The 21,993-nt window shown below is 41.5% G+C and overlaps 1 protein-coding gene across 4 annotated transcripts in view; it reads left to right on the forward strand.

Annotated features, from left to right (window-relative positions):
- Nucleotides 1-122: 122 nt before the first annotated feature.
- Nucleotides 123-21,993, forward strand: part of srrm3 (serine/arginine repetitive matrix 3) — a 94,152-nt gene continuing 72,281 nt past the window's right edge. For 2 of the 4 annotated variants that reach the window (XM_037748787.1, XM_037748789.1), the window contains exons 1-2: nt 124-588; nt 1,565-1,825. The gene's annotated coding sequence lies outside the window, so the exon portion shown is untranslated. Of the gene's footprint in view, nt 589-1,459; nt 1,826-21,993 lie in introns of those variants that run through there. The other 2 variants (XR_005203866.1, XM_037748788.1) reach the window with 2 other exon arrangements.

Genomic DNA, 21,993 nt, shown 5'->3' on the forward strand with positions numbered 1-21,993 from the left:
ATTACTGACATTTACTCAGTGCAATATGTCTTACTACACCTCATACCTATCTAACGCTGTATTTGGTATCACACACCAGGGCCGGTATTAGTTAAAAAAAGAGAAAATTAATAGCTTTAGTTGGCAGGGGGTTATTTCAGAATATGAATTTTATTGGTTCTCAGAGTGGAGTTTGTGGACCACCAGGAGTACTTTGTAGAAATACCTTGGAGGGATAAAAGCGATTTTAAAAGTCACTTCAATAACCTTATTTAAAATCAGTTATTTAAAAGGTAGGCACCATATTCACTTCCAGTCCAGGTCAACTGATGTTTGGTCACGTGATGACGTACACAATGTGTGATTGGTTGCATACTTGCAGCCACTTCCTAGTTAAGATGGCCCCTCATTGATGCAAACCATTTGCCTGATGAAGGTCTGGCACTGCAAATAAATGTACTTTTGCAAGTTAGACAGTGTGCGGGAGGCTGAAACCGAAGCAGCTAAGTCAGGGGTCAGCAACCTTTACTATCAAAAGAGACATTTTAGTCAAAATAAAGAAAAGAAAATCTGTCTGGAACCGCAAAACATTTGAGCATCGTGATGAAGGTAACATAGTTTATAGTCTAAGTATATAGTATATAAGTCTAATGCAGTGAGGGCCAAAGTGCAAATGTGCGACGGAGTATTAGGGCCACATTGAGGGAAAAAACATCTGAGATTTCCAGAATAAAGACATAATATTATGGGAAAAAAGTTGTAATGTTACAAGAAGAAAGTAATAACTTTACCGGGAAAAAATCGTAATATTACTCATAATATTACAACTTCTTTTCTCATAAACTTGTGACTTTATTCTCTTAATATTATGACTTTATTCTCATTATATTACAACTTTCTTTCTCATAAACTTGTGACTTTATTCTCTTAATATTATGACTTTATCCTCATTATATTACAACTTTCTTTCTCATAAACTTGTGACTTTATTCTCATAATATTATGACTTTATCCTCATTATATTACAACTTTCTTTCTCATAAACTTGTGACTTTATTCTCATAATATTATGACTTTATCCTCATTATATTACAACTTTCTTTCTCATAAACTTGTGACTTTATTCTCATAATATTACACATTTTTTTCTCATGAATTTTTGACTTTTTTATCGTAATATTACGACTATATTCTCGAAATCTCAGATTTATTTATTTTTTCCTCAATGTGGCCCTAATACTCCGTCGTACCTTATTTAAAATCAGATATTTTAGAAGGTAGGCACCATATTTACTTGATGACGTAGGCAGTGTTTGATTGGTTGAAGCAGCTAAGTGGAATTCAGCCATCATTAATTGAATGACTCACACCTGTGCTGTGCTTTTCCTACTGCGACATGATGTCCTCCATGAGAGACGCCTGTTTTGGGAGATATACCTTCCAAATGATATGATAATATAGAAAGAGAACCACCCTTCTGTGGACCATGCTTAGGACAAAGTTGTTCACATTGGATAAAGTGGGTATTCACCCCGCAAGGTGACGCTATCTCAGTACATTTGGCTCCATGTTGTTGTTGTTGCAGACCTCCGCAGCTCCTCCAGGCCGCCGGAGGTCGCTGTGCTGCAGGCCGGCAGCAGCGCTTCATTCTGGGGCTTTTTGTTCCCCTCATCTCGTCCTCGGTGCGCTGTCCACTTCAGCACCACAAGCCGAGCAGAGGCAGCGGGCTGCTGCTAGAGCTAAACGCTGAAGAGGAGGAAGGGCTCAAAACATCAGCACCAGAGTCACAACATATACAGAAAATAACCTACAATCTCCTCCAGACACCGACGAGGCTGCAGAGAAGGTGAGAGTTTACTGAGGAGCTCACATAGGATCAAGTTGTTGGATGATAACGAGCAGGAGAACGAGCTCCTCTGTGCAGCTTCATTAATACTGGATGAGCGTGTTAAAGGCGTGTTTAGCTTCTGCTCCTGTTTGTGCCTCGTCTGGTGAGTTAAGTGGAGACTCTTCAGTAATAGCTGGCTGTAATAAGGAGATGAGTGTGTTTTTGTGTTTTGCAGCCTCACCTCGCTTTGCAGATGGTGGTGCTTTTTTTTTTTCTTGCTCCACTGTGACCAGCTGCTGTTTCTTTATCTCCTCTCTGTGTGTCTCTGTGTCCTGGCTGCAGGACATTTAATATCACCCTCACTCTTCTAGGATTGTTTTGCCATTTTTCTTGTGAATTGAGGGGTTGTATTGTGTTGGTTCAACCTCCACTCAGTTTACACATTTGCAGGATTTGAGGCTGACACACATACAGCAGTAATATATGTACAGCCTGCACATAATGCTGTCTACAATAGCCTATGTTGGTGTTAGTTATAAGAAATAGGATTCTAGAAAATTTGAACCAATTTTGTTCACAAAAATGCTTAATTATCAAGAGCTGGGTAGTTTAATTATGGTGCATTGAGTGAGTGACTGTGTTCTATAGTTTGTAAATAGACAAAGTTATTAGGGTTATACTGTTTTGCCAATATATAGTGGAAGGGCTATAACTTTACCCTGTTTTATTCTTTCTTTAAGTAAATCCCTTTTAATGGCTCGCACACACACACACACACACAGCATATTGGTGATATTGATTGTTGATAATTCTTTTTATCCTGGGATTTCTCCCCTTTGTGTCAAGTGCAAAAGAGAGGTTGGGTCGTACATACATTGCGTTTGGGACTGCCATCTGATATCTAATTTCTGGGGGAAAAGTCTCACAGGAACTTAACTCTATTTTTAATCAGGAAATACAAATGAATTCTGGTCTGTTTCTGCTGAATCGTTCAGGGGAAGGGCTCTCTTTGACAAGTATCCAACAAACACTTCTGAACAAGCTTCTCCTATCAGCCAAAAGCTGCATTCTATTCCAATGGGTTAAGCCCAGACCTCCTACTGTTAACCAGTGGTATGGTGAAATCTTTAAAGTTTTGCCAATGGAGCGCTTGAGCTCAGTCTTGAAGGGGAATAAGAGGGTTTTCCATGAGTTGTGGGCACCTTTTCTAAACCGCCTCCCAAACTGTACAGCAGATTTAATACGTAGGGGGCATTGCACTGTGGACTGGCGTCCCTCCAGTGCCCCCATGAGTGTCTAACGTTCTTCTCTGGGCATTTTACTGCCTTGCCTTGGCTGTGTATTCCCTGATTTGTATAATAGAGTGAATGACTGTGAATAGTTTATAAATAGACAAAGTTATTAGGTCATACTGTTTTGTCAATCTATAGTGGAAGGGCTATAACGTTACCCTGTTTTATTCTTTCTGTAAGTAAATCCCTTTAATGGCTTGCACACACACCATATTGGTGATATTGATTGTTGTATTTATAAGTGAGGCAGTTGACAGATGGCATTTTATTAACAATGTGTGAGTCCTGTCATCCAGAGCTGGCGGTTCTATTAGTGTCAGGACTATTAACTAGGGAAATGTTGTTTATTACAGCTTCTGCTTTATATAAAACTTTGATCTGTGCAGAAAGATCTTGTAGGAATCAATAGAGTTTTTTTTAAGATAAAACCATGAACATGTAGATCACATTTTAGACATTCAGAATGAGCTTAATTTAACTCCTTGGCTGTGGTGGCTTCTGCCCCCTCGGTCGTTTTGCTCTTAGTCGACTAAGATTTCTTAAGTCGAGACATGTTGGGATCAGATGTATCGCCCACCAGCCGGAGCAAACTTTCTCATTTTACAGCTAAACAGTACTCTACAAGATGTTTCTGAAAACATCTGAGATGAGAAATAGGCATTACAGTAACAGAATATTAATTCATATTTGATCGACGCTGCCTAGTTTGACCGTTTGATCGGAGTTCTCGAATGATTGACAGTTGCCTTAATTTGGCTTTTGTAGACTTTCTATAAGATCCCTTGGACATCCCGACATATAATATAACAAATATCAAAACAAATGTGTTTGCAAAGTATAATATTCTATTTGAATATTATAGAAATGGTCACACTAAAGAAGATAAAAAAAATACCGGTACATTAGAGGTCATAATACACAGCAAATCCCTCTAGGGCAGGGGTGTCAAATATACGGCCCAAGGGCCAGAACCGGCCCGCCAAAGGGTCCAATCTGGTCCACTGGATGACTTTGAAAAGTGGGAGAATTGCAGAGAAGTCATTAATTCTAATTTTTCAACAAAAAAAGCCCTGCTATTGTCCACTGGGGGTTTCGCTGCAGGAGCCGCTGGTGGGAGATGTTGGGTTTTCCAAGAAAAATGGGCCAGTTCCCATTTCTTCACAGAGTTTCCTTTCAGTACTCAAAGAATATCATATTTGTACCACTGTCAGACTCTTTATGGCGAAAAATCAAAGAACTTGCAAGGACAACTGAGAACAGAGAAGATGAATGAATTGTTGGCAAGTTTGAGGACACAGCAGTCTGTTTTTAGTCGTAGCCGAGAGATCAGCGAGACATCTCAGGCTGCTCATCAGCTGTTTTTAAATGGACATTGACATGGAACGTTTTCAGAATGTACTTGTACTTCATTACACTAAAAGAAAGGGACACATTTGGAGGTGTTGATATTATGCAATGGTTTTACTGTTCCGGCCCACTTGAGATCTAATTGGGCTGTATGTGGCCCATGAACTAAAATGAGCTTGACACCGCGGCTCTAGGGAGAGTAAAGTATTTCATTTATTTTCAATAGAGAGGACCTCCGTGCTGGTGAACAGGTCTGACCCGGCTCCTAATATATGGAATATTATATTGTGACACACAATATTGATACTACAGCTGAAATGATTAGTCCATTAGTGGATTTACAGTAAAAGAATTGGCAACTATTTTGATAATCAATTAATCGTTACCAAACCTGTGATGTTTCCAGCTTCTCAGATGTGAGGATTTGCTGCTTTTATCTGTCATTGTAAACTGGATATTTTTGGATTTTGGTCTGTTGGACGGACAAAACAAGCCATCTGAAGTAGGGATGCACCGATACTGACACCGGATGGGATCGGATATCGGGCCGATACTGACTCAAATAGCTGGATCGGGTATCGGTGACAATGGGGCCGATCCATTCAATTCTATGTTTGTATACAATATACATTATATACTGAAATTTGAATTCCTGTTTAAGTTTTGACCAGTTTGTTGCTGCCTTAAAAAAGTTTACACTTTAATTGTAATTCCTGTTAATTTTGAAGATTTTTTCCCAAGTTGCTAGAGTACGATTTATTATTTTAATAATAATTAACAATTCAGTAAATGTATATCTATGTATTTATTTGTTACATTTTGTTTTACAAAGTTAGGAAAGCGATGTTTAAGTCAACCCTGATTTTGCTGTACACATAAAAGAATGATCCCAGTCACTTCCACACAGTGAGGCATACAGATTATTAATTAAACACTGGTATCGGATCAATACTCGGTATCGGCCGATATCCAAAGCCCAGAAATCGCTATCGGTATCAGGATTGAAAGAGTAAGATCTGTGCATCCCTATTCTGACCTTTTCTGGGAAATTGTGAAGGACGTTTTTCATTATTTTCTGATGAACTGAGCGATTAATTAATTGCAAATGAATCCATAATGAAAATAGTTGCAGCCCCTAACTAATAACAAAAACTCACAATCCATCACGCTGCTGCAAATTCCATTACGATACACAGCTGCGTGACATACATTCACAAATGCCTACTCCTATGCGGTCCATGCCGACATAGCAAAAATGACTGTTTGGCTCAGTCCTCGTGAACGCCCCGCGAATCAGTAATCAGCGCTCGGTCCGTGACATGCTGCTCGGTTAAAAAGGAGAAGTCAGCAGGAGCCGTGTGAGTGACGGGACGGTGACAGTGCTGACCAAACACTCGGCTGCATGGGACCTGAGCTCCACTGTGCTGGCCTGGCCGAACTAAACATACTGAGTGTATCACGGAAAGCGAGTCTTCCATTTTGTCACGGCGTTGCTGCCGTTGGCGAGATAGGCCCAGGTGAGGTAAGAGGCTGATAGAGGGATTAGCTTGTATTAGGATGTGGCTGCTCATAGAAGGTGCGAGGGAAATGTCAGTCACTCCCGCTCTATCTCCCTCCGCCGTCTGTCTCTCAGTTTCTTTCTCCACAAAGCATCTGTCTCCTGCCTGCTCCACATTCACATTGTTCCTAGATGAGCAGTGATACCCCCGCCCCATCCATACACCACCACCACCACCACCACCACCTCCACCTCCACCACTCTGCAGCATCTCAGCGGTTCTCCTCGCCACATGCAGCCTCTGTCGGCGCATGCCTCCCTGCGCTCTCCTCTCCTCTCATCCCGCTGGCAGACACACGCCGCTCCTCCTCGTGTCCTACTTCCTCCTTCTCCAGCTCTCCTGAAGGGCGAAGCCGCTGTTGGTGAAGCCTCGAGGGGGGTGGGGGAGAGACAAGGACAGTTTGAACGGGCGGCAGAGGAAGGATGGAGTGTTAGTTTTTTATCAGGCTGAAGTGTTTCCGGCATAGCCAGACATTGTCTCACGACGTGGTCTGATATACAAATTGCTGCAATGCGAGAGCACAGCAGGGGTGTCTCCGCTCATTCAAACGAAGCCAGGCCAAATAGACTGCAAGAAAATCAGCTTGGAACATCACTTTGTGATTCTCCTTGAAACTGCAGCACTTGAGCTGGCGGGCTGAGGACTGTAAGCGTATAGCCGGGCTGTATGACAGCATTGCAGGTGGTGATTCCTCTATGTTTTAATAGGCTTGTCAGTCGGTGTTCCTGTCTCAAATCCAATTGCACTGAGGGAGCACTTCTGGCTAAAGAGTTAAGTTTTACTGCTGTGTCATTCGGGTGGAGTGGACGTGAAGCGTCCTTCCAAGGAAGTTGTGTTTTGAATCAAACGTATCACAGTGATTGGAGTAGGGAGGTTGAACAAGGCCTCGCACCACCGGTGGGAAATTAGCCCCCCTCAGCATTAATTACAGAGATATTTGAAGCATAAGAAGAAGCTTAGATTTGTAAAATTAAATTACCCCATATTGGATGTTGTTCCGTCAGTTGCACTGCCAGTAAAACCTTTAAATTCTCCAGATTTAGCGCTGTATTTTCCTCATCATTTAGTCACAGCGTGTTCATGATTGATGGTTATGATAATGACGAGCTGTAAATGATCTCTTACAGATGCTCGAACAAAGCAAATATATGTGTGTTATTAAATGAACTCCTGCTATTATCCCTTTGAAACAAAGTTAACAAATACAGAATACAGAAAATACAGAAAAACAATTACGACTCAACTGTAGAGAAGCCTGGCTTTTACAACAAGGCTATATTAAGGAAGTAAACATCTCATCATATTAGATAAAAATGGGTGAATGAAGTGTTTGGGGAAGAAAATTATTTCGAGATCACTTAATTTATTCCAATTACTTTGTTAAACTAGATCCACACTTGACATGGCATTACCGGACAACGCTGTGGTAGCGACCTGTCAATCACAAGGTAGCCACGCCCTAAAGCATTCCCTGCTTTATGGTCTATTTGACTCTAAATGGGACCATCATTTACTAAATGAACATCATGCTGTATTGAAGAAGACTTAAAGCTAGCGACTGAGACCATAAACTCATGTTTACAATGTTTACTGAGTTAATAAATCAATTGAGGGTCATTTTGTCATCGACTTCTATACAATCAGACTTCTTTTTGCAACCAGAGGAGTCGCCCCCTGCTGGTTATTAGATAGAATGCAAGTTTAAGGCACTTCCTCATTGGCCTCACTTTTCAGAACCAGAGGTTGCCCACTGGTTTTCAGTTATTATAGCTCAAGGGACAGGTTCACAACTTTTCAAGTGTGTCTCACAACAATAGTCCGGTGCCCGTATGAACACTGAAACAGGTTTTGCTTGCTGTTATTATCCCGCCTGTTCATACTGGCCATTAAAAGACCTCTTCCTTTGGGGGACAAAGTCCACAGATCTTTTCCAAAGTCATTCTTTTATTAGTACAAAAAGAGGGTAATTATAATACTAAAAAGACTGCAACCTTGGAAGATACCCACTAGATTTGAACTCAGACTGCTGAATCCTCATAATCACATAGCTTCAGATAGTATCAGCCACTACTGGAGATATCCTGATGCTGTAACCTCCAACCATCTTGTGCTTCAAGAATTATTAGCAGCTGCTATAAGACCCTGGTCTGCTATAGATCGATACCCAGCACACTCTACACCGGTTGCGGTCCTTGAGAGGCTGTCAGGAGCTACGTGCCGCTGTTGTGAGGCGGTGTTGTCGTCATCAGAACCTGCAGCGGCCCGCTCACCGGCACAATGCAGCACTAAGGTTACCTGAGATGAATTATCCCCGTAAGAAAATCCCCCACCCCAGCGGCTTCGCAGCGGGGCCCATGTCACAGAGCTCAAGATGACAAAATAGCACGCCACTCTTCCCATGTTAAAGCGCATCCATTTTTAATCCTCCTCCTTTGGGTACAAACAGACACACAGGTACACTCACTCTCTCTCTCTGGCCGACTCTTCTTGGAGTTTGCTTTTGATGTTTTATCCTATTTCTCACCCAGCACATGCATCATCACGTGCGTTTCTTTTTTTGTACATTTCTAATGCTTAGTGAAGCAACTCATTGTTGTGTATTGTATTGTTTTTGTTCCATTATGTATCCCCGTGCCTCTAAGCTGGCTCACACTGCATCTACAGGATGTATCGATTCAGTGACTTAGCTTTGGTGGACAACTTGAGCCCCTGTGTTTGTTTACGTTTCATCAAGTTGTGACCATTGGCGATTAGCAGCTCCTGTAATGTACCCATGAAAACGTGATGATTCTCAGTCAGGTTGTGCAGTTATGAAGGGCAAGGGTTCAATGTTAATGTTTTAATTGTTTTTTTCACATGCCCGAATTAAATTTTTACTTGTCCCTATACAAATACTTTATAAAAAATATATATAAAAACAAATATTTATTAGCGGTTTTCAAATAACAACAAAGACTAAAGTTAATTAACATGATAAATCTTTATTTAAGTAAATTAATCTGGAGTTTCGCCCACATCCTCTCTCCACCCAACTAAACACCCTTTTCCAGGATAAATGAATGCTCGCTTGCACTTAAGCTCATAAACTTTGTCTTTACCTGCCGCCATTTTCTCGCGAGTGCCAGATTGGTACTGTGCATGTGCAGCTCTCAACAGAGATGAGAAGGAAGAGATATGGCTCACTCCTAAGCTAACTTCCATCACCAACTCGGGAAAAAATGGTGTGTCTCGGTTTGGCCAGTGATTACAAAAGATGCTTGCTTCGGGCAAGCGGGCAATCCTTATTGTTGAGCCCTGGGGCCATTTTTTTTTCTCTGAGTCAGATCGCTGGACTGCTCACACTACACAACTTGCTGTCTTTTAATCGTGAGTCTTTAAGTTTTCACACGACATGACTGACCAGCTACAGGAGGTCACACACTACGAGATATTCCACTGGGAGGAATCCCTGATGAGCTCTCCAAACTACGTTTTGTCACGAAAACACTGTTTAAAATTGTCAGGGAGCGGAAAATCAAGACTAAGGTCATGTAGTGTGAACTAGGTATAAGCAGACTTATAGATGACTATACACAATGGACATCTGACATATATGTAAATATGTGTATCTTGTCTCTGTGTTCAGTTTTGACTGAGTTATGACTTTGTGAAGGAGTGCAATTTTGAATTGCCTCTGAGCTGTGTGTCACAGCTGCTGTTGTGTGGGTGAGCGCCGGACCAAGTCAGTGGACCAAACTGCAACGACTAACTTCCGGTTGTGTCTAGAACATGGGCATGCACCTGTCCCTTTCACCTCTCACGGTATCTTTGCCTCACATCTCTCCCTTGGGAGGTGCGTTTCACAGTTTAAAGCCCCCTGCTGCTATACAGTATGACTCAATCTTGATAACCATAATCAGACTGTGAATCTCCTGTATGGGGATAAAGATGCTCATCTGTTTAGAGACCTTCTTCCTCCCACCTACCTTTTTTGAAATCTCTTGACATTCAGAGGTGATTAAGTTTTTCTTCCGATAGTTTGGTTTTCAGTTCTGCGCGTCTGTAATGTAACTTTAAGTTCGAGGTCATTCTCCCACTGCGGAGAGCATTTAAGCAACTTCAAAGATCAAGAGAACGCCTACTTCATCTCCTGATCAAAGGGAGCGTAGTCCCAGATTCATCCTCATCAAGAAGCAGGAAAAACATTAGATAAAATTTACATCAAGGACTAAAAACTGAATAATTCAACCCAACTTTTTTTATTATGGGGTTGGCTGTTGTTTCTAATGAACTTTGTCCTTTGGATGTTGATAATTGTTAAATAACAGCATGTTTTATTCAGTAGTTTTCCTCAGATCTATTATTACTCAATTTCAATATTAACCTTATTATCCATAAAAAACTAGTGCATTCTTTTCTACCAGACATGTGTTTTCTATCCAGACCAGTCGCACAGCAGTTTGTGATGGTCAGCACGAAATCAATTTGTATATAATAATGGATGGGTGGGTCAAAAAACACAGGACTGTTCTTGTCCAGGGTGAAACCAAACCAGAGTTGATTTAGTTGTCACATAACTTCCGTTAAGTTATGGCATTTCCAGAGTTATTTTAACCCAGACCACGATATATTTCTAAACCTAACTAAGTAGTATTTGTCAAATAACTTCCTTCCTTAAGTTACACCACCTCTGGTGTTATTTTAACCCAAACCGCAATCTTTTCCTAAACCTAACTAAGTAGTTTTGTTGCCTAAACCTAACCAAGTTGTTTCCTGTGATGACGGAAGTTTATTTTGAAAAGACGTTATGCATGTAAAGAGTGGAAATTGACATGCGTTGCTGGGCATTCGTAGGAAGTCGATCTTTTCCTAAGCCTAACTAAGTAGTTTGTTGCCTAAGCCTAACCGAGTCGATCAATTCCTGAGTAGTTTTATTTTGAAAAGACTGGGGCGTAAATTGACGCGTGCATCACGTGCTGCTGGACATTAGTAAGAAAAAGCACTAAGAATACCTCGTTGTTGAAAGTTGTGCTGAGTGTCACAAAAAAAGGGAAATTCATGTCTATGTACACAAATCAAATAGATACAATTTTGTGACGATTTCACAATCCGCTGTGAGACTGTGTTGTTCTATCAGATCTGGAGTTTGTGTACATGTGCATGCTGGTGTGTGTGTGTGTTTGGGCAAGAGATGTGTGATAAAACAGGCACATGAAACCGCATTATTGAAGTCAATACAGTCATGAGAAACGGCTGCGTTCTTTTCGAGTTGAGGCCCGTTTGAAGCTGTCACCCAGTTACTGCTCAAAGGGCACTGTTTGAATGCTTGTTAGCCATCTTTGGGCTGTGTGTGTGTGTACTCTGTATGTGTGTGTGTGTGTGTGTGTGTGGTACTGTCCCCTTGGGATCCCCTTCCTCTATCCCACTGACTTCAGAGCTGCTTTGAAGTTCTTCCTCAGAGGAGAGGTGAAGGGGAGGGAAGAGAGAGAGAGAGAGAGAGAGAGAGAGAGAGGCTGAGACAAAGAGGGGTGGGGGAGGGAGAACAGTTTTATTCCTGCACTCACTCCGCTCATCACTGAGCTGTTTCCCCTTCATAATTTGAGAGTGATGTCATAGGCATGGTGTTTTCTGTATGACAAAGTATTGCTGGAATCACAGGAGAACTCCGAGAGAGAGAGAGAGTGGTTGATGGCAGCCAGGAGAGCGCTGTGTTAGGAATTTACAGCGTGTCAGGGTGGTCATGTAGCTGCTCTCGGTCAGCTCATGAATAATGGAGGGGATCAGTGTCTAGTTCCATCAGGTGATCCTGGTGTACTTTTTCAGGAACGCCGCCGCTGTGTGTGTGTTTATGAGTGTGGGTGGGTGTGAGGGTGAGAAGAATGGAGAGCGGCGCAGTGAGAGCAGCTGCTGCGACCAACACACCCTCAACACAAAACCATCTGCCGCGCTGACTCCAGAGAACCAACACACACATCCCACCCCTCTTTAGCAAACACACACCATCCATCTGCAGTTTTTATACATCTTTTAAAGGACCAGTGTTTCACACTTAGGGGGATCTATTGACAGAAATTGAATAGATTATTGATAAGTAATTTTTTTTTAGTGTATAATCATCTGAAAATAAGAATCGTTGTGTTTTTCGTTACCTTAGAATGGGCCGTTTATATTAAGGATGCAGCAATTGTGAAATTCTGGGCCAATGCCGACGTTTAAAATAATAATTTGATTAGATGTTTTTGTTTATTTTGTTTTCGCTGTTATTTATTCTCCTTTGTTGCCAGGGAAACAAAGACCTCTTCATCATTATAAAAAAAAATAACTGAGCTGAGCTAATTAGCCTTCAATGTGTGAAAACAATAGAAATGAATAACTGAACTATGTTTTAATTTGTAAGTTTGCTTTATCCACAAAAGACATAACATTTAAATTAGCACCCCGAAGCCCAACTTGAGCTCTTCAGCTCTGCCGCGAGAGATTAACACACACAATCACCTAACATAAATACTTTATTGCAGACACACATGCAGTTACGGCAGGTGTTTGTTGCGCAGGAATAGATGGATACTGTGGATGAAGCTATAGAGTGAGTGGGAGAAATGATCCTCTCAGCAGCCCATCCAGAGCTGCCATAATCCTGAGTGGGTGAGGTGGCGGTGGTGGTGACGGTGGCGGTGGCGGTGGTGGTGGGGAGGATCGGGCAAAGATAAGACGATGACTCAGTGAGCGACTCTCACATGAGGAAATGAGACAGAGCCTCAATAATGTCTTGTTTGGTGAATTACTAACCTCTCTTTCTCTCGCCCATTAAAAACAGTATTTACAAGGGTAAACCAATACAATCCCCGCTAGCATCAGCTCGCCGTTTCTATGGTCTATTTAAATCGTATAAATGTTGAATCTCAACACCATTTATTTGGATCACGTACAGTCTTTTGAATAAACAGCATTTTAATTGCTCTGGATAAACAGTATTGTCAGCGGCTGCGTGTAATGAGTGACAATGGTTCAGAGTGAGAGGAAACCAGCAGACAGCAGCAGATGACAAAATGTCATCAGTGCTGAGCCGCACCGCATGGCACAATTCCATTTATTTACCCCGGAGAGACGGCGGTGGGGGGGGGAAAGGCCAAGGCCGCAGAGGAATAAAAAGCAGGAAAAGGTGACGCTGCAAGCAAAAAGTATGCTGAAAAAGATGAATGCAGGCTCTGACCTTTTCCATCTTTTCTTTGCCGAGCATACTGGGAATTCATATCAGCCTCGGCTGCTGCAGTCGGCGCACCGCCTCCCCCCCTATTTAGAGCGGGCCAGACCTAAAATAACAGTTTGTTCCCTTTATCCTCAGCTCTGATGCGGCGGATGCGTCTAGCAGATTGACCTCGGTGTAGAATCTATACCTGAGCTTGGTTTTGAGTTACACTGTCATATCCTTTATGTGTTATTGTCAGAATGTTCATCTCACTCCTCCCTGTCAGAGAGAGTCATACAGCGGGAGGGCTGGATCAATCATGCTCTCCCTCTATGATTGTGTTAAATTGTAGGTATGTGTGCGCATGTGATGGTTGACGGATGTCTCTCTCTCTCTCTCACTGTACGTATGCCTGGCTGTGTCTCTGATTGAATGATCATCTATGTGACGCCTCCATAGTTAGAGGATTATGAGCAGAATGACCACATGGCTCTTTGTAAATAATGAATAACCTGTTTAACAGAAAGATCAGCGTGTGTTTTATTCACAGCAGTTATACTTTACCCTCTGATTGCTTGGATTACCGGCCACTTAACAACACCTGGACGTTATTTTTTTTGCACAAAGAGGGCTTTAGGAATAGCAAGTGCTGTTCAGACACATCAAAACTGGGGCTGTCAAATGATTAAAATATTTAATTGCGATTAAACGCACGAGTTAATCGCACATCTGTTCAAAATGTACCTTTTTAAAGGGAGATTTGTCAAGTATTTAATACTCTTATTAACATGGGAGTGGGCAAATATGCTGCTTTATGCAAATGTATGTATATATTTATTATTGGAAATGAATTAACAACACAAAACAATGACAGATATTGTCCAGAAACCCTCACAGGTACTGCATATAGCATACAAAATATGCTCAAATCATAACATGGCAAACTGCAGCCCAACAGGCAACAACAGCTGTCAGTGTGTCAGTGTGCTGACTTGACTATGACTTGCCCCAAACTGCATGTGATTATCATAAAGTGGGCATGTCTGTAAAGGGGAGACTCGTGGGTACCCATAGAACCCATTTTCATTCACATATCTGGAGGTCAGAGGTCAAGGGACCCCTTTGAAAATGTCCGTGACGGTTTCTCCTCGCCAAAATTTAGCGCAAGTTTCCTCCTTCACAAGAAGCTCGTATGACATGTTTGGTACCAGCTTTAAAACTGAGCCTGCTACAACCTCCCAAAGATTGATTGTGTTAATGCGTTAAAGAAATTAGTGGAGTTAAAACAAATTTGTGTTAACATGTTATTATCATTTTAACATTGACAGCTCTAATCAAAACACATTCACATACATAAATCATAATAGAATGCAATGTGACATGAACAGTGGCAGTCATGGCGGCTGTGGCTCAGGAGAGAGAGCGGGTCGTCCACTAATTGGAAGATTGGCAGTTCGATCCCCGTTTCCTCCTGTCTGCATGTGGAAGTGTCCTTGGGCAAGAGGCTGAACCCCAAATTGCTCCCTAAGGCTGTGCCATCGTTGTGTGAATGAGCCTGATGGGCAGGTGTCAACCTTGTATGGCAGCCTCTGCCATCAGTGTATGAATGTGTGTGTGTGTGAATGTTGACATGTAGTGTTAAGTGCTTTTCAGTGGTCGGAAAACCAGAAAGGCGCTATACAGTATAAATGCAGTCCATTTGCCATGTAAAAAAATAAGCAATATTACAACAACATAGAAATAACGTATAAAGGAATAAAAGTATAAAGATAAAAGTGTATTTTAATGACTAATGATGCAGTGTGTTTATGATTATGCAGTCAAGATTTAGTATTAGTTTGCCTGTGGAGAATGAAATCAAAGTACAGGGGTTACTAACCAGGGCCGATTCAGATTTCTAACAATTACACTTAAATAATGCTCTAAAGAGACGAGTTAGGAGCAGTGGGCTACCTCCGGGTCTAAAAGTGAAGCCAATGCAGAAGTGCCTTAAACTTGCATTCTTTCTAACAGCCAGCAGGGGGCGACTCCTCTGGTTGCTAAAAGAAGTCTGATTTTATAGAAGTCTATGAGAAAATGACCCTACTTCTCACTTGATTTATTACCTCAGTAAACATTGTAATCATGAGTTTATGGTCTCAATCGCTAGTTTCAAGTCTTCTTCAATACAGCATGATATTCATTTAGTAAATTATGGTCCCATGAAGAGTCAAATAGACCATAAAGCAGGGGATGCTTTAGGGCGGGGCTACCTTGTGATTGACAGGTCACTACCACGGCGTTGTCTGGTCTGGGAGTTGTCCGTGTTTTCGTCTTAGAGCTTAGCATTGTCATTGTAAACATGTTATCATCCTCATGTTAGCATGTAGCTCAACGGTCCACTGTGCCAAAGTACAGTCTCACAGAGCTGCTTTTATCTTTCACTTTCACTTTTATCTTTCAGTACATTGGTATTGTGACTCTACAGCTAGAAAAAGAAAAGAACAACAACAAAAATAAAACGAGCCAGTGTTGCCTTATGATAGTGTTCAGACAACTATAGTTTCTGAGTTTTAACACATGCTTGAATGGGTTGTTTTTCCAAAAGCACCAGTCAGTCCCTTTAAATAACGAGGCGTCCCACTGCGCGTGGAAATTCACTTAGCAGAATACGCCAACTGATTTTACTACCAACAATCTTACAAACGCAAACTGGCAGCAGGCACGAGTTAAATTGGGCAAAAATAAATCACAATAGATACACACGAAGAGAAAGCAGGACAAAAATATCTAGGGAACGTCCCTTGTTTGTGAAATCACATCCATAACGTGTATCTGTGAAGGCAGGCACTGAGAGAGCCCAACATGGCTGTACCCATTCAAACAGCCTGTGTGTATCTATGGTAACGACACTCTTCTGAGAGAGAGTTAACGGGTATATGGACATGGATAGTGGATAGTGAATTATTTAGGAGCTTTACCAGACAGTGTCTGCCAGGCACAGCCCCCACACTGTGAATGCAAACCTGATATAGGACTGCGAGGAGGAGGAGATATAAGGTGGCAGCCCCCACCGACAGACCCTCTCAGTGGAAAACCAACAGATCGGTGTAAAGTCGCACTGTTTTATTATCACACAAAAGCATTCACTGTGATTTGTAACCAGTTTAACACAGAATACAGCATTATGCAGTCTGGTTGGTTGAGGGTAATGACGTCGGACAGATGTGTTGTGGGTATTCTGCAGACATGTTAAAGCGTCTGTTCTGCCGAGGTACAATTGGCCTGGCAACCCATTACTGCAGTCAATAGAGGACATCCTCTCTCAACATCTCACACTATCACCTCCTTTTTATGTCTCCAAACCCTCTGTCACCACTTTGATTAAACAACCACAAGCAATTACTCAGACTAATTGTATCCAATTTATAGAATGAAAGCATTGGCAGCAAGGGAGGCCTGTTCATCAAGGAAAATTACTGCCACAATCGGCAGGAATCTGCCCAGATGACCTTTAATTACATCTTCCAATTTCCTTTGATTTACAAAAAAATCTGTGCCAGCAAATACCAAGTACTTTACTTTAGTATTTCCATTTTATTCTATTTTATACGTCACTACATTTTAATCTGAAATATTTCTACTCCATTACATTTATTGTCCCCTGTAGTTACTGGTGACTTTACATACATAAAAAAACAACGTATCCTCATTCCGTATGATATCTTAGAAAGGTTATTCTTCGTTATTTTTCGTGCGTTTTCTTACGAATGTCCAGCATCTCGTGTCAATTTCCACTCATTGCATACATACAGTCTTTTCAAAATAAACTTCCGTCTTCACAGGAAACAACTTGGTTAGGTTTAGGAAAAGTTTGTGGTTTGGGTTAAAATAACTGCGGAAGTGGCGTAACTTAAGTGCTATTTTGAGGTACGTGTGCTTTACTTGAGTATTTCTATTTTATTCTATTTTATTACTTCCCTACACTTTAGTCAGAAATATTTTTACTCCATTACATTTATTGTCACTTATAGTTACTGGTGACTTTACAGGTTCAGGTACAAAAAAGGTATCTTCAAACAACAGTTCGTATGATTTCTTATGAAAAGTTATTCCTATTTTTTTGTGCGTTTTCCTACGAATATCCAGCAATATGTGTCAATTTCCACTCGTTACAAGCATACAGTCTTTTCAAAATAAACTTCCGTATTCATAGGAAACAACTTCGTTAGGTTTAGGCAACAAAACTACTTATCTAAGTTTAGGAAAAGATTGTGGTTTGGGTTAAAATAACTCCGGAAGTGGCGTAACTTCAGTACTATTTTGAGGTACTTGTACTTCGCTTGAGTATTTCTACTTTATGCTCTTTTGTACTCCTCCTTCACTACATTTTAGTCTGGAATATTTGTACTCCTATACATTAATTGTCACCTATAGTTACTGGTGACTTTACAGGTTAAGATACAAAAAAACAACGTATCCTCGTACAACAATTTGTATGACATAATACAAAAAGTTATTCCTCGTTTTTCGTGCGTTTTCCTACGTGATGTCCAACAACTCGTGTCAAATTCTGTTCGTTACATGCATACAGTCTTTTCAAAATAAACTTCCGTTGACTTCTGGTTTAACATGGGGCATGAACACCGGTCTCCTGGGCGAAAGTCCAGTGTTTTTTGACCCAATCATCCACCCTGACCTCCTCTATAGGCGGCGTTTGTCACTCTTTACACTTCCCGGTTCACAATTACGCGGATTACTTACAAATTAATTTCATGGTATATATATGAATTACTTTTCGTCGGTATAGCTATGAACGGTGTATGAGAACAGCCTGAAAAAAACATATGATTAGCTTAATAAATGCTATGTATTGTTAAAGATTAAACCAGTTGTTCACAACCTTTTGGCCAGAGTCTCGTTTGGGCTCCTTGTCACGTTTCAGATGTCTGAGTTTCCAAAAATCCAAAAAATAAAAACAGATTTGTGTGGCACAATGAATTGCATTCCACATATTTGCCAACTTAACACATTATGCCAATATGAAATCATAAAATAAAACAATTGCATTTCATAACTTAATCAATTTTCTTTCCATTCCCAGCTACTACCTCCCCAGAGTATGTATAGTCATATTTCAGGGAGCTATGGTTGGTGGTTTTTATTGCGGGAATTATATTAAATTGTTCATTTTATAATTTTATTACTCAATCTATACTAGCGGGAGCTAGAACTGCTCAGTAATTGGACTTTTTCAGAATTCACCGGCAGTTGGATGATGGATGCTGTTACTGTAATTTGCAGTTGTGACTCAAAAGTAATATTGCATTAAATTCTTAAATGATATTTTATAATTTTAAGAAAATTAGGGGAGTTGTATGTATCAGATTCTACATTGTGATACAGAACTAGTTTTAAATCGTTCATCTCTCCCACCTGCATAACTGGTATCACTGTGTGTGTGTGAGTTACTGTGATTTTCTCCTCTATCATACCCAAATGCTCTCCCTGTAGCAGCAATCTTTTTTGTGCCATGCCACTATCAAAGTTTCCCAACCTCGATTTAGTAAGCAATTTAAACTTCATGCAATCAGTACAATTTGCACTTCAGTCACAAGTGAAATGATGCCATTTCCAGCGCCGTATGCTAATTAGACTGTAGATGAAATCAGCTTCTAGTTGTGGCTGCAACCGCAGCAGAAACCCTCTCTGTATTGTTAAAGTAGAACACCAGAAAAAAAGTTTAGCTTTATCCACACTCATACGAACATTAGACTCGAGAGAGTACAATGCAAAAAGAATAGAGTACTCATAATGAGCAAGCCAGCTAGAGACAGTAATACAAAGAGCCCCCAGATCAAATAAAGGAGACAAAAACACACTAACAGTGAAACAGAGCTGTTCTGGGAGCTCAGCGAGGCCAAACACCAGCAGCGGGCCGCAGCAATTCACACAGCACAGAGCCGCTGAACGTTTATGGACCCTCGCTGCCAATTTCTTTTTGGGGGGGAACGTTCGGCTTCATAGCTCTCCGTGGACCTTTACTGGAAGAGTTAGGAACGGGTGTGTTGAGGGAGGCGGACGCAGAGGTGTGCGGTGGGAGGATGATGTTGTCCTCCTTCGACCTTGTTAAGTCACGCGGGGCGTGATAGCGGGCAAGGGCTTCAGCGAGAAGATGGAGATAAAGAGGGACATTTTACTATCGCTATTGTGTTTGAGTCGGAGCATTTGTCGCTGACAACACAGCGCCGCTATTTACCACAGGCACCCACTTATATTAACCAGTCTGATAAAAGAGACACACTGACAGCCTTTCTATCTCCGAGGCTCCCAGTAGCCATAAAAGAGCTTTTGTAGACTTACGTTTTGAATGGGTGTTATTGTGAAGACCGGCTTTCTTAGCAATGAGAAGTTACAGGCTTTATAGCCATCTTACATCAGCGGTGTAGACCTCGTAGTCCTTTGATACTCTGCAGCGCTGTTATTGCTCGATAATTGTTTTGTTGCAGGGAGAATGTGTGGCCGGTCTCATCTCCTTAGAAGACGAAGAGTTCAAGGCTTCACGGGGAAGATCAGAGAGCAGAAACACAATTATTAAAGAGGACCTATTATGCTGTTAAGCTTTTTCCTTTTCCCGTATTACTCTACTCGAGTTACTCTCCCCCACAGAAACACTGCTTCTGAACTGCCGAAACGACTTGCTTGAAGTCTTGCCTTTTCTTCTGTAACATGGTGATGTCACCAAGTAACACATTTGCATGATGTTGCGTTCACACAAAGCGCAAAGCGAATTTTCGCCTCACTTTACTCGCGCAAGTTAGACCGCGGGGGTCATGTGTGATCATTCGTGTCACTAGACGCACGGAGAAGAGGCTTGTCTCCACAGATACAAACAACAACTTTTCTTTCTGCCTTTTCCTCCATCAACCATGCTGCTTTGTACATGTTGTGGAAGTCCCAGATATATGTCGGAAAACCAACGCCTTCGTGTCTGGGTTCATAACATCACCTGGCGGCAAGCTGTATTCACATACACTGCCATTGCACTGACTGTATCTAGCAAGCCACACATCGCCACTGCAGTATGAACCCGATATAAACTTATAAACTAGATTGTGCTGTGATTTAATTGCAAAAAAAACGGATCAAAAGGATGCCAAAATAACTACATAATAATGACGATTTGTAAAAAGTCTGAATTCATGCTTTGTCAGGTCTGTCTGCAAGACGACAAGCAAACAACTTTTAAATAGCTTGTTTTCTGAATGGAGTTTGGATCGATCAGTGCCAGGCTATACAGCTGCTCCTTCAACACTCAACATAATGTCATCTACAGTAGGCATAAATACGGCAGCGACCTTGTTGTTAATACCATAGACAGTCTGTGGTTTATACACATACATTTATACACAGCGTTTCGTCCGGTCTCTGTACGAATATGATACACTATCGTAGCTCTGGGTGCCTGCAAACGGCCACAATAAGTTTGTGGCAGGAGCTCAAACAGAGTGTTTCAGACAGAGAGTGAACACAGCCGGTATAAGAAATAAATAAAGTGCTTTTTTAACATTAAAGCGTGTAAACATGTAGTGGAAACCCAAAATTCAAGTATGCACCTGAAAATAAGCATAATAGGTCCTCTTTAAGCTAGATCTCTATTGGTTTTATGTCAACAACAATCTATTGAACCAGCAGAAAGGGTTTGGTGTAAATGAGTGTCAGCTGAATATCTTTTCAAACGTGAAATCGGCTCGACCAGCATGCAATATCAGAGAGCACTTTAATGTTTTTGTTCCTCTTAAATCTAAAAAAAATACAGCATGTTTTTTCAAAGGAATGAACTTCAACAGTAAATGCAGCCACAGTGGGCTTCGCATAATGTTGTGCAAGTACTCTTTTAGTGGAGAATAGTGTACTGTGTTTTTCAAGTGACCCTGGCCGCCTCCAGAGCTGTGCTACAGGGAAAGTGTCTGACCTTTACACGCTCAGTGAAGGCTAGTGGCCCGTGGGTGCCAGGCTGGGGCCGAACGAATGCCACCGCCCAACTGCTTGGCACCCTGGCACTTTTTGTCCCGTTCACAATAGGAAATGCATTAGCAGGCCTGGTGCTCTAACACGGATATGTTGCAGCCTGAAAGCACATACATTTGAATCTATAGATTTTGCCAGAGACAGATGGAGAGAGATATTGAGTTTGGCTTTTGTCTGATGACGTGTCTTTCCTCTTCTGCACATCTGACTCTCATCTGTATTCTACACTCAATCCTCCAACCTCATCGATTAACCCCACAGTGTAGAGCAGATCTTTTGCTGGGTTTAAAGGAGTCAGCTGTCGGGGGAAATTTCATGCCCAATGCCTTTTCCATTAGGGAGAAACAGGAGAATCTACGGCCCTGGGGGCATGTAGCTAGAAGTTGAGGACCATGGATCCTATAGGTTCTTTTAAAGCTCACATTACAAATCAGAGAGCGTGATGGGTCATACATCTCACTAGAGACCGATAGAAAGCAATGCATAGTTCTATACTCAACCCATCTGCAACTGAGTGATGAATATACAGTCTAAGGTGCTATAAAGCACTCAAGGCATTGGACCCCGGGTTTTTAGCTCTGGCAGCTGTGCAGTTGTTTAAAGGGTAGGGTTTGTGAGCATGTTAGCCATTTATTCAGCGGCAACAAATATGATTACCAACAGAAAGTGGGAAATGTGGGAGATGGACAGGATTAGAGTGAGTGAGTAAGGACAGAAATGGATCTGTGATCTAGTTACCTTCAGGGTAAGTGTGTTAGAATCTGACACTGGATTTCAATTCATGCTGCGGGTTGACTGAAACGGGGGGAA

This window comes from Sebastes umbrosus, chromosome 17, assembly GCF_015220745.1.
Source record: "Sebastes umbrosus isolate fSebUmb1 chromosome 17, fSebUmb1.pri, whole genome shotgun sequence".
NCBI classification, from domain to species: domain Eukaryota; kingdom Metazoa; phylum Chordata; class Actinopteri; order Perciformes; family Sebastidae; genus Sebastes; species Sebastes umbrosus.